General features: G+C 38.3%; 1 long non-coding RNA gene across 1 annotated transcript in view; it reads left to right on the forward strand.

The window, feature by feature from the left end:
* Positions 1 to 10,711, forward strand: part of LOC126366009 (uncharacterized) — a 29,801-nt gene extending 19,090 nt beyond the window's left edge. Inside the window, exon 2 of the long non-coding RNA XR_007566293.1 lies at positions 10,343 to 10,711. This is a non-coding gene — a long non-coding RNA (uncharacterized LOC126366009). The remainder of the gene's footprint in view (positions 1 to 10,342) is intronic.
* Positions 10,712 to 12,819: the final 2,108 nt, after the last annotated feature.

The raw sequence follows: 12,819 nt of genomic DNA on the forward strand, positions 1-12,819 counted from the left end.
ATACACAGATACAGATTAGCTTCTTTTCTGTTCTTTGCAAGGAGATGGATTCGATTCTATTGCACACAGAGGCACTTTGATTATGTTGTAGCAAAGTGATTCATCGTATTGTGGAGGTGAAGGATAAACTTCGTCTTTTTCTATTGAGTTGAAGTTCTACATTTGCGGCTCTGTTTCTGGATGAGAACTGGCTTCCAATACTGTGCTACTTGGATGAGATGTTTAACAAACTGAATGGTCTTAATGTATTACTTAAAGGCTGAAATAGCAATATCATCTTTTTAAGTAAGAAAGTACTTGCATTTAAGAGAAAACCTGGACTTAGGAAAACCCACATGAAGAAATGTAACTGTGAGTTGTCTTCTCATATGAATGATTCCATGAAGGAAAATGAATTGGATGTAGATAAAATTAGAAGAACTGGCATAGTACATCGCAAAAACTTTCATCAACAATTCGACGATACATTTCCAAAACCTTCTTTGGAGTATTACTGGATCCATAATCTGTTCGATAAGACTGTAACAGACCACTTGTCAGTAATAAAGCAAGTGGAGCTAATAAAACTCTCAAGTGACAGAAGGCTTTGAAATGAATTTAAATTGCATTCTTTTGAAAATTTTTGGGTGTAAGTTTGAAATGAATATCCCAGTTTAACAAGAAGGGCAGTGGACACGTTATTATGTGCAGCATAAACTTACTTGTTGAGTCAACATTTTCTGCAACAACATTCATCAAGACAAAACATATGTCACGATGGCAGCTGGAAGGCAATCTAAGAGTAGTTGTTTCAAAGATCCAATCCAGACTGGATCTCCTTTATTCACAAATTCAATCACACACATTATGATAAATGTGCAAATGTCATAAAATTTCAGAACTTCAAACCAAGTACATTTTTTACACTTGTTTATTTTTTTTGGGATGATCAATTTAGATATAACAGTTTTTAAATTGGCATTTAAATGTCAACTATTGTTCTATCATCATTTGTACATCCTTCTCATTCCTTCTGGTGAATCTGCCCTGACCCACAGTTCTGGGTGACTCTTCAAACTCTCCTCATTCCGAAACCTCATCAGTCCCTTTTTCTTCATACCTTGTCTTTCCCCTTCAACCCTTCTCCCATAAGAAGAAACCAATGGCTCTGAAAGCCTGCAAATTTAATTAATCCTTATATGTCTGTGTTCTCATGCCATCACTTGCTGAACAGACATTTTTATTTTATTTATGCAGTTACACTGTATTTTCAAATAGGTGATTGTTTTCGTTGATGTATTCAATCTACTGTTTTCAAAATATTGGGGACCCATTTACTTTCATCTCTGCATTCTGTGCAGTTCTACAACACAAATACAGTAATATGATTTCCTGAATGTACTGACTTTATCAGTAATTAGTTTATGAGAAATTAGTTAAAAAACTTTACTTTTCAGTGTGTCACTGTTTTGCTGCATAGAGAGAGAACTTTGAACAAGACAATGTCAGTGTAGAAACAGGGACTAGCGACTATGATGTCATTACAGCAACTGTGATTATGAAAGGTAATAAATCAGTAAGAAGGGTAGCAGAGTGTTGCAGATAGATAGGGTAGATAATTAGTTATTAGCACCTCACTTGGACAGTAAATTGGCATCACTTACTTCCAGTAAGATGGATGCATTGGAATTATGGGCAAAGTTTAAGCAGATTGTAAATCATGGTCTGGAGAGTTAGATGTGCCTAGTAAACAGATAAAGGACGGAAAAGACCCATCATCGTTTGATGACAACATTTGGAGGATGCTGAGGAAGCAGAGGTTGCTGCATTCTTGGTTCAAAAGGAAACACAGAAATGACGTCAAGCAAAGAGTAGTACAGATTTGTGTGAAGCATACAACAACTATTACTGTCACACCTTATCAAAAGATCTGGCAGAGAACCCGACAAAATTTTGGACTTAGGTAAAATTGCTAAGCTGGTCTAAGGCTTCCACTTAGTCCCTTATTGACCAGTCTGGTAAGGCAGTTGAAGATATCAAAACGAAAGCTGAAGTTTTAAATTTCATATTTAAGAAATCGCTCATAAAGGAGAATCATACAATCAATCTGTCATTTGACCACCGGACAGACTCCCATATGGATGACATAGTAATTAGCATACCTCGAATAGAGAAAGAACTGAAAGATTTCAAAGCGAATAAATCAACCAAGTCTGTGTGGAATCCCAGTTCAATTTTACAAACAGTACTCTATGGCATTGGCCCCTAGCCTAGCTTGCATTCAGCAGAGTCCCAAATGACTGGAAAAAAAGGGAAGTTGATTCTAGTTTATAAGAAGGGTAAAAGAATGGACCCACAAAATTACAGACCAATATCCCTAACTTCGGTTTGCTGCAGACTCCTTGAACATATTCTCAGTTCGAATATAATAAACTTTCTTGAGACTGAGAAGCTTATTTCTACAAATCAGTCTGATTTTAGTAGGCATCACTCATTCAAAACTCAGCTTGCTTTTTCTGACATAAAATGCTGAGACCTAAGGATGAAGGGCAAGAGGCAGATTCCATATTTCTAGATTTGCGGAAAGCATTTCACACAGTGTCCCAATGCACAGTGTTAACAAAGGTATGAGCATAAGGAATAAGTTCATAGATATATGAGTTGCTCAAAGACTTCTGAAGTAACAGAGCCCAGAGCAAGTGTTCCTCAGAGATGAGGGTATCGTCAGAAGTGCCCAGGTAAGTATGACAGGACTGCTGTTGTCCTCTATTTGCATAAATGATTTGATGGACAGGATGGGCAGCAATCTGCAGTTGTTTGCTGATGATGCCATGGTGCATGGTGTTGTTGTTGTTGTTGTGGTCTTCAGTCCTGAGACTGGTTTGATGCAGCTATCCATGCTACTCTATCCTGTGCAAGCTTCTTCTCTATCCTGTGCAAGCTTCTTCATCTCCCAGTACCTACTGCAACCTACATCCTTCATCTCTTGGTCTCCCTCTGAGATTTTTACCCTCCAATGCTAAATTAGTGATACCTTGATGCCTCAGAACATGTCCTACCAACCGGTACCTTCTTCTTGTCAAGTTGTGCCACAAACTCCTCTTCTTCCCAAATTCTATTCAATACCTCCTCATTAATTATGTGATCTACCCATCTAATCTTCAGCATACTTCTGTAGCGCCACATTTCAAAAGCTTCTATTCTCTTCTTGTCCAAACTATTTATCGTCCATGTTTCATTTCCATACATGGCTACACTCCACACAAATACCTTCAGAAACGACTTTCTGACACTTAAATCTATACTCAATGTTAACAAATTTCTCTTCTTCAGAAACGCTTTCCTTGCCATTGCCAGTCTGCATTTTATATCCTCTCTACTTCAACCAACATCAGTTATTTTGCTCCCCAAATAGCAAAACTCCTTTACTACTTTAAGTCTCTCATTTCCTAATCTAATTCCCTCAGCATCACCCGATTTAATTTGACTACATTCCATTATCCTCATTTTGCTTTTGTTGATGTTCATCTTACATCCTCCTTTGTTTTTATTTCTTCTCCACAGATTTTAATACCTACTCCGAATTTTTCTTTTCATTCCTTTACTTCTTGCTCTATATACAGAATTGAATAACATTGGGGAGACGCTACAACCCTGTCTCACTCCCTTCCCAACCACTGCCTTCCCTTTCATGTCCCTCAACTGCCATCTGGTTTCTGTACAAATTGTAAATAGCCTTTCGCTCCCTGTATTTTACGCCTGTCACCTTCAGAATTTGAAAGAGAATATTCCAGTCAACATTATCAAAAGCTTTCTCTAAGTCTACAACTGCTAGAAACGTAGGTTTGCCTTTCCTTAATCTTTCTTCCAAGATAAGTCGTAAGGTCAGTATTACTTCACGTGTTCCAACATTTCTACGGAATCCAAACTGATCTTCCCCGAGGTCAGCTTCTGCCAGGTTTTCCTTTCATCTGTAAAGAATTCGGGTTAGTATTTTGCAGCTGTGACTTACTAAACTGATAGTTCGGTAATTTTCACATCTGTCAACACCTGCTTTCTTTGGGACTGGAATTAGTATATTCTTCTTGAAGTCTGAGGGTATTTCGCCTGTCTCATACATCTTGCTCACCAGATGGTAGAGTTTTGTCAGGACTGTCTTGCCCAAGGCCGTCAGTAGTTCTAATGGAATGTTGTCTACTCCTGGGGCCTTGTTTCGATTCAGGTCTTTCAGTGCTCTGTCAAACTCTTCATGCAGTATTGTATCTCCCATTTCGTCTTCATCTACATTCTGTTCCATTTCCAGAATATTGTCCTCAAGTACGTCGCCCTTGTATAGACCCTCTATATACTCCTTCCACCTTTCTGCTTTCCCTTCTTTGCTTAGAACTGGGTTTCCATCTGAGCTCTTGATATTCATGCAAGTGGTTCTCCTTTCTGCAAAGGTCTCTTTAATTTTCCTGTAGGCAATATGAATCTTACCCCTAGTGAGATAAGCCTCTACATCCTTACATTTGTCCTCTAGCCATCCCTGCTTAGCCATTTTGCACTTCCTGTCGATCTCATTTTTGAGACGTTTGTATTCCTTTTTGCCTGCTTCATTTACTGCATTTTTATATTTTCTCCTTTCATCAATTAAATTCAGTATTTCTTCTGTTACCCAAGGATTTCTACTAGCCCTTGTCTTTTTACCTACTTCATCCTCTGCTGCCTTCACAACTTCATCCCTCAGAGCTACCCATTCTTCTCCTACCGTATTTCTTTCCCCCATTCCTGTCAATTGTTCCCTTATGCTCTCCTTGAAACTCTGTACAACCTCTGGTTTAGTCAGTTTATCCAGGTCCCATCCCCTTAAATTCCCATGTTTTTGCAGTTTCTTCAGTTTTAATCTACAGTTCATAACCAACAGATTGTGGTCAGAGTCCACATCTGCCCCTGGAAACGTCTTACAATTCAAAACCTGATTCCTAAATCTCTGTCTTACCATTATATAGTCTATCTGATACCTTCTAATATCTCCAGGACTGGGTATTGAAGTTGAGTGATTGTAGAAAGATATAAGACAACTTAGACAAAATTTCCAGTTGGTGTGATGAATGGCAGCTAGCCCTAAATGTGGAAAAATTTAAGTTAATGCACATGAGCAGGTAGATCAATCTTGTAATGTTAAGGTACAGTTTTGCAGTGTCCTGCTTGACACAGTCATGTCATTTAAGTTTCAGGGCATTACATTGCAAAGCGATATGAAATGGAACGAGCATGTGTGAATTGTGGTATTGAAGGCAAATGGTTGACTTTGGTTTATTGGGAGAATTTTAGGAAAGAGTGCTTTACTTGTTAAGGAGACTGCATATACGATGCTGATGTGACCTATTCTGGAATACTGCTAGAGTGTTCTGGGATTCGTATGAGGTTGGACTGAAGGAAAACAGTCAAAGAAATTCAGAGGTGGACTGCTAGATTTGATACCTGTAGGTGTAAACTACACATGTTATAGAGATGCTTCGGGAACTCAAATAGGAATCTCTGGAGAGAAGATGATGTTCTTTTTGAGAAATGCTGTTGAGAAAGCTTCAAGAACAGGCATTTGAACCTGACTGCCGAATGTTTCTACTGTCGCCAACACTGACTGCGATTAAGGACCACGAAGATATGAGAAACTAGGGCTCATATGGAGCCATATAGGCCGTTATTTTTCCCTCGCTCTATTCGTGAGTGGAACAGGAAATAAAATGACATGTATTGTACAGGGTACCCTCCACCAAGCACCATATGGTAGTTTGAGGAGTATCGATGTAGATGTAAACAGCTGTGTTTATAGTTGGGTGGAAGTTATCTTTTATCCCTGCAAATTTTCTTTCACTCTTCTGATAAATGACTCTGGAAGTGGAGATGGTATTCTCCACCCTACATGACGAGTGTTGTGTGAAGAAGAATGGAGTGGAAAGTTGAGCTCCACTTCGTAACACTGACCTTTAGCAGAGATAAATTCAGTGAAGGGAAAAGCTCCTCCTCACTCAAGTAATGTTGCCTGCAAGAAGAAAAGAAATTTAGCACCGAACATCTGATTTACAGTAAGGTCATTAGAGATGGAAAGCACTTGTTCACATGGAAAGCACTTGTTCAGATGGTCAAGATAATGGCTTCCAGAAACTACAGAAACTTAAACCGGGAAGACTACAGGGTCTTGGAAATGCATTATTTGCAAATATGAATCTAGTGTTTTACACATTATGCTACCTTTCTTGGGATCATAACAAGAGACCCAAATTTTCCACTTTCTCCAGAGCACCAAAACTAATATTTAGTCATAGAATACATGGAGCATGGTCTACAGTGGCAAACTGATATAAGCAAGATAATGAAAGATACAGAAGTTATAGTGAACATAAGTATTGAAAGTGGTAGACACAGCAACTCTTCTGTGTTGCACGATGTGATACGACGCCATGCTGATGTTATGCGTAGTATTTTTGACAGGACATTGTTTTCCCATAGCATAATATTATATTTCTTAATGTCAGTGCATGTGTAACTGGTTGCAATAGTGATTAGGAACATTTCTCTCAAAGTTCTTCTCTGGCCCATTGGGTCATAGCCTACTTGAGTCTTCTTAAAGCTGCTTCGCTGTAAGCTATTGAAGCTACCATAATTATGATTTCTGTGGTTTTGATGCACTGATCACTTACCAGCCATCTCCAATTTTGCAGTCTTTACAGCTATAATTGCTATTAAATGTCAATTCAGACACTTGGAAGCAATTAAGAAGCACATATTAAGGGTAACTAATGGATTGGAAAAGAAGAAAACAAGAGATATCTTTTGTGATACATAGCAATCATGGTTAAGTTTTCAGGAAACAAAATGGGAGAAAGTGAACAATTTTCACCACATGAACTCTTAAAGAGTAAGTTGTTTCAATGTTGTGACTCAGTCAAGAAGACAGCACAATGTAACACACACAACATATTTATGAAAGAAAGCTGGGGAAACAGGCTCAGCTAAAAGTTTTTGGACAAATTTTGAAGTGACTGAAGAGTCACTATTTCATAAGAATAATGAATATTAATAATAAAATATTTACAGACTAATATAAACAAGAGCAATGTGTGAGTTTAATAAACACAGAAAACTATACTAATATAACATATTTCAAAGAATTTCTCTGAAAGGAGACATTTGAAAAATGGTACAATACAGTGAGATTATTTGGTTCTATCTGCCAGTCAAAAGTCACTATACCGTTCACATAATAAGTGCACGATTGCTTGTAGTTTGTCGGGGCACTGCAGTAGTACAGTACAGTATTCAAAAAATGAAAGAACACTGATATTTTAGGAAGAAAAGATGTGTTTTAACATTCATGACAAATAAACCTCTGGCTACTAAAACTGCAGAACCAGGAAATCCAGTAATAAAGGCATTTTACTTATTGTGCATATTCAGTATGGTATGAAAAATTCACAGTTATATTTTAGGTGATTTTGGGGTATACACTTTGCATAATTTAGTACGAAGAGCTGCCACCTCTGGCAGTAACAACGGATCTAACCCAACTGGGCATCTGTCATTTCATACTGCTTGAACTCTTTACCCAAACACAATGGCTGGCCATGGGAACAGTCAAACCCCCTATCTGTCCATGCAAATGAGGATAACACTGGCAACATGCGGTCTTGTGGTATCTCCCAGAAAGATAATGTCAACCTCAATGACATGGCCCAGTCACCAGCCTTAAAACATCAGAAATGTTATGACTGCTGTTTAAATTACTGGATATGTGAACCAGAGGTGATTGCGCTGCATATCCCGTATCATGATGTCGAATGCTAGCACTTTATGATGACAATGAATGCATTTCTGGCAACATTCATTCTCCTCACAGCTCCCATGCATGGGGACTTTCATGGTGTATGTTCAACTAGGTTTCGTCTGGAAGTATGCCATGATTCCACTCTTGTGTCCAGTTCTATTTTTGGGTGCTCCACTTTGAACTTAAAAAGATTCAGTTCAACGATGGCATTGTGGGTACCATTGTACAGTTCAACTGCCAAACAGCGAATGCTGATGCAAACATACGCTCAGTTTACAGGTTACACAATCCAAATAATTACCTGGTAGTAACTCATGTACAATTAATATGGGGAAAAAGGATTGTTATGTATATTAAGACAGATCACACATACAAAAACATTGAGGTAAGTAGGTTTTATAGTGATGTGGATATAAGTGTGTGCTGAAAAATAGTTAACCTTTAACTGTAACTGTACATGGATTCCCACTGGGGATATCCACCCAACATGGGTGGATAATGACAGAAGAACTCTAATTGACAATGTATTATTTTCTGAAACTGAAAGTAAAAAATAACAGTGTAGCCAATAACAAATACTCTCTCTGCTTGTGATATACATTTAGCTAGTATAAATGAGGAAGTACCGATGCTCCTCAGTGGAAAACAGTTAGAATAATTAATGACTCCAGAACAAATGTTTTAAGAATAGTTTACAAGAAATGACCTGGAATGAAATTTATAATAAACCAGGTGCTAACATAAAATTTAATCCATTCCATGATAAATTCATATCACAATATTCTCCCAGATAAATGGTGGATTTATGGACTTGATGGTATAGTCAACCAACATATGTCATATCTAACCAAAAGAATACAAAAAGTTGTACTTAGGGAGATCCTTCTGTCCGAGGAGAAATCCTGTATGGGATTCCTCAAGGCTTAATCTTCGATCTGCCATTGTTCCTCATATCAGAAATGATATTATGTCTGATATATGACAAGCAGAACTAATTCTTTTTGAAGATGACACTAGTATTGTAATCAATCCAAGTGTACATACAACAACAGAAGAAATGGTAAGCAATGTTCTTAAAAGTGTCATTGACTGGTTTCCTGCAACTGGTCTCTGTCTCTCAATTTTAAAAAGACACGACATATTCAGTTCTGCACATCCAGAGGCACTACCCCAATGGTAAGAGTGACACATTGGGACCAAATAATAAATAGGGAAGAAATTTCAGGTGTCCATATTTATAAGAATTTAAACTGGAAAAAGAACATTTTAGAACTCTTAAAACAACTTGGTTCAATCACATTTGCACTTAGAATCATTGCAAATCATTAAGTAGACATGTTTTTCAATTTCCAATCATTAATATGTGGAATATTTTTCTGGGTAACTAATCTTTACAAAAGAAAGTGTTTATTGTTAAAAAATGTGCCTTATGAATAATATGTGGTGCTCATCCATTTGTTTAAGGAGTTGGAATAAGGGTACTGTAAAGCAGCAGTCAAAACACCCATCTTGAAGTTTATTGTAAATGATTCTGTGGAGTTCAAAGGAACAATGACAGGAGTTGGAATAAGGGTACTGTAAAGCAGCAGTCAAAACACCCATCTTGAAGTTTATTGTAAATGATTCTGTGGAGTTCAAAGGAACAATGATGTACACAAATATAATACCAGAAAAAAAGACATTCACTTGCCCACAGTAAGATTGTCTTTAGCACAGAAAAGGTGTGCACAATGCTGCGACTACAATTTTTGATCACTTACCCGTTGTTATAAAATGTCGGACAGTAAAGTAGAGTTTGAAAACAAACTAACAATTCCTTCCTTTCCATCCAAGAATATCTATTATTGTAACCTATAAAAGCTGGTGGATAGAAGTTACTAATTCAAATCAGTGAAGATATTATTTTTAAGTTATAAAGATTTAGTATGCAGCCATTCTACAAATTAACTTGAGATGTGAAAGCAAAATCACTCATTCCACATCACTGCAATTTATCATGAAAAGGATCCCCGAAATATGAAACTAACTAATTGTAATTCATGCACCAAGTACATTCAGTTCTTAACTTTCATTTTCCCTGCTAGATTAGTCAATGGTCTACTTCCACAACTGTAAGTTACAACAAACGAAACTGGTATTCTTAGGAGTTCTTCTGATAACAATAAATATTAACCACTGACCTTTCACTATAATAACGCCACTTTTGTTTCATGATACCAGTTTATAGTGTGTTGTCTTTTCAAGGTCCAAGAAATTATACTTTTGTACAAATTTCACTGTCTGAAGATATTTCTTCATTCACAGAAACAGGCCTTAGAACCCTGAAATTTACTTGGCAGTTTTCCAAATCAGAAAAATAGTTGCAATTAGTATTTACTGTTGGTGGCATGAGATCATTAGTACGACTATATGGACAGCAAAAAATGTAGTGTCTCTGTAAAGTCCTGCTATTATTTCAAAATATCATAACTTGGAAACTATAAGACATAAAAAACTTCATGTTCTTGTAAGAGATTTAGCTCTCAAAGCTTCTTCCTTTGTCCTTTGTTGCAGATTTGAGTTGGTGTGCACCAAAATGGCAACAGACTAGGAGAAGGCACAATGATTTATCTGGTATCAACGACGGTATGGGATGGCACCACCATAATAAACAAGCATAATGAGATGATTCAAAAACTTAAAAATGAAAGGCAGTGCCACAAACCTCCTCCAAAGTGATGTCTGCTTGGGCCTAAATCAAATGTTGACCAAGTGCAGACAGCATTTTAACATAGCCCCCAGCAGTCAATTCGTCGAAGATAACATGAATTGCAGGGATTGAGATCAACTGTACATAGTGTTACATAAGTGATTGTGCCTTTTACATGCAAAGTGAAAATTGTCCAAGCATTACAGCCAAATAATCATTTTCTGTGGCATTCATTTATGTATTCTATGCCGTTGACCATAGATGCTGACAATGACAGCCTGAAAAATGGCCGGGTTTCAGTTGAAGCAACATTCCAAATTTCTGGGCATGTGATTCACCACAACGTTAAAATTTGGGGCTCCTAAAACTCACACAACATATGTGAACACGTCTGTGGCAGTTCAAACTGTAATGTTTGTTTTGTTTTAGTGCTCAGTAGGGTGACAGGCTCATTTTTCTTTGCAGAGAAAACCGCAATCAGAATTGTCTATCTGTACATGCTTGAACAATTCCTGCTACTGCAGACTGAGAGTTTCATCTTCCAGCATGATGGCATACCCGTGTTGGAGTTCGAACATGCAGAATGTGCTAGATGACACACTTCCTTGTAGTATGAAGATGGTATCTGTTCCCGAAAGAACAAATACCATTGATGACCATGAAGCTTCTCTAGAATGAAATGATAATTAAATCAAAACCCTTAGCTGCCGACAGGTGTTGTTGATATACATCAATGGGGACAGCTGAAAATATGTACCCTGACCAGGACTCGAACCCGGAATCTCCCGCTTACATGGCAGACACTCTATCCATCTGAGCCACCTATTAGGAACACTACGAATGTAGGTTGTGGACAGTTGGGAATGTGGGTCTCACGGGAAGCATGCAAGGGATAAGTCCCTGCACTCGCACTATCCTCTGTGCCCTCTGTGGCTCAGATGGATAGAGCGTCTACCATGTAAGCAGGAGATCCCGGGTTCGAGTCCTGGTCGGGACACACATTTTCAGCTGTGCCCATTTATGTATATCAACAACACCTGTCGGCAGCTAAGGGTTTCAATTTAATTATCATTACTTCCTTGGAGGTTGGTGGGTCAGAAAATCCAATCCCACGACCCTTGCGAACTCCTGATGTCATGTCATTAGACTTCTTTTTGTGGGGTTACATCAAGTAACGCATCTACGAAGGGCACCCATAGGATAGGGAGTCTAGACCTGGGGGTATGGAATATTTTTAACATTTTGGAACATGAATGGTGACTTGTAACTAGCCATAAGAAAGTTCCAGTTCTGCCCCTGTTAAAAACCTGAATAATACTGACTTTTTAGAGTAATACTGACTTTTAAATCACTTTCTTAAAAGGAAGACACCCCTGGCTATGCTACATTTCTTCCTTTCCCTGAGAGTGGAGGCTCGATTTCTTAATCAAGTATTTTACTGCATGTCTTGGACACAAAATGAACTTACAGATTGCCAGACATATTTATTACAAAACTCTTATTAAACACCTCTAACAACTACAAGTGATTATAATCTGTTTAAAGGAAAATGAGAAAGATAAGCTGCATGGAAAATTAATATTTAAAACTGAAAGGAAGAGCAAGTTTTAACTCTCCGCCAATGATATTAGAGGCGGAGAATAAGTTTAGGTCAGAGAATTACAGAGAGATAAATTGGCCCAACAATTTTGAGTATGCCAATTCCGGTGTTCAATCGAATTGTTGATTCAACTTTATGCACAATATTTAGACAACCAATCTAGTCACCTTTCTTATTGTGCTGCTGTTATGCACACACGATGCCTGGGCTTAACCAGATTGTGAATTTTGCTTTACAGAGTCTGACCTGTTATTCTTTAAGCCATTTTCTCGGTGTTTTCTAGTGTAATCTTAAAAATTAATGTTGAACCTACACATCTTTTGCCCTACTGCAATTAACAAGCTCAGAAGCAACGGCACTGGGGATCCAAACAGCACATGGGGAGGGGAAGGTGGTAGGGGAATGGAGGAAAAATACAGAGGTTAGGGTGAAATGGTATGAGGGGGAGGGGGTGAAAGTGGGTGAGAGGAGGGTGAGAGTGAGGGGATGAATGTGGGAAGGGAGGAGGGGAAGGAAGGGAGAGAGGAAGAGGAAGGGTGGGTGGGATTTGGAGGAAGGGAGGGAGAAGAGAGGAAAGAGGAAGGGAAAAGAGGGAGAGGAGAAAAGGGATGGAGGGAGGGGAAGGAAAGGAGGGAGTAGAGGAAAGGTGAGAGGAGACAGACAGACAGGAAGAAAGAAAGAAAGAAAGAAAGAAAGAAAGAAAGGGAGAGAGGGAGGGAGGGAAGGAGGAAAAGGGAAGGC

Source organism: Schistocerca gregaria, chromosome 4, assembly GCF_023897955.1.
Source record: "Schistocerca gregaria isolate iqSchGreg1 chromosome 4, iqSchGreg1.2, whole genome shotgun sequence".
In the NCBI taxonomy this organism is placed as follows: Eukaryota; Metazoa; Arthropoda; class Insecta; order Orthoptera; family Acrididae; genus Schistocerca; species Schistocerca gregaria.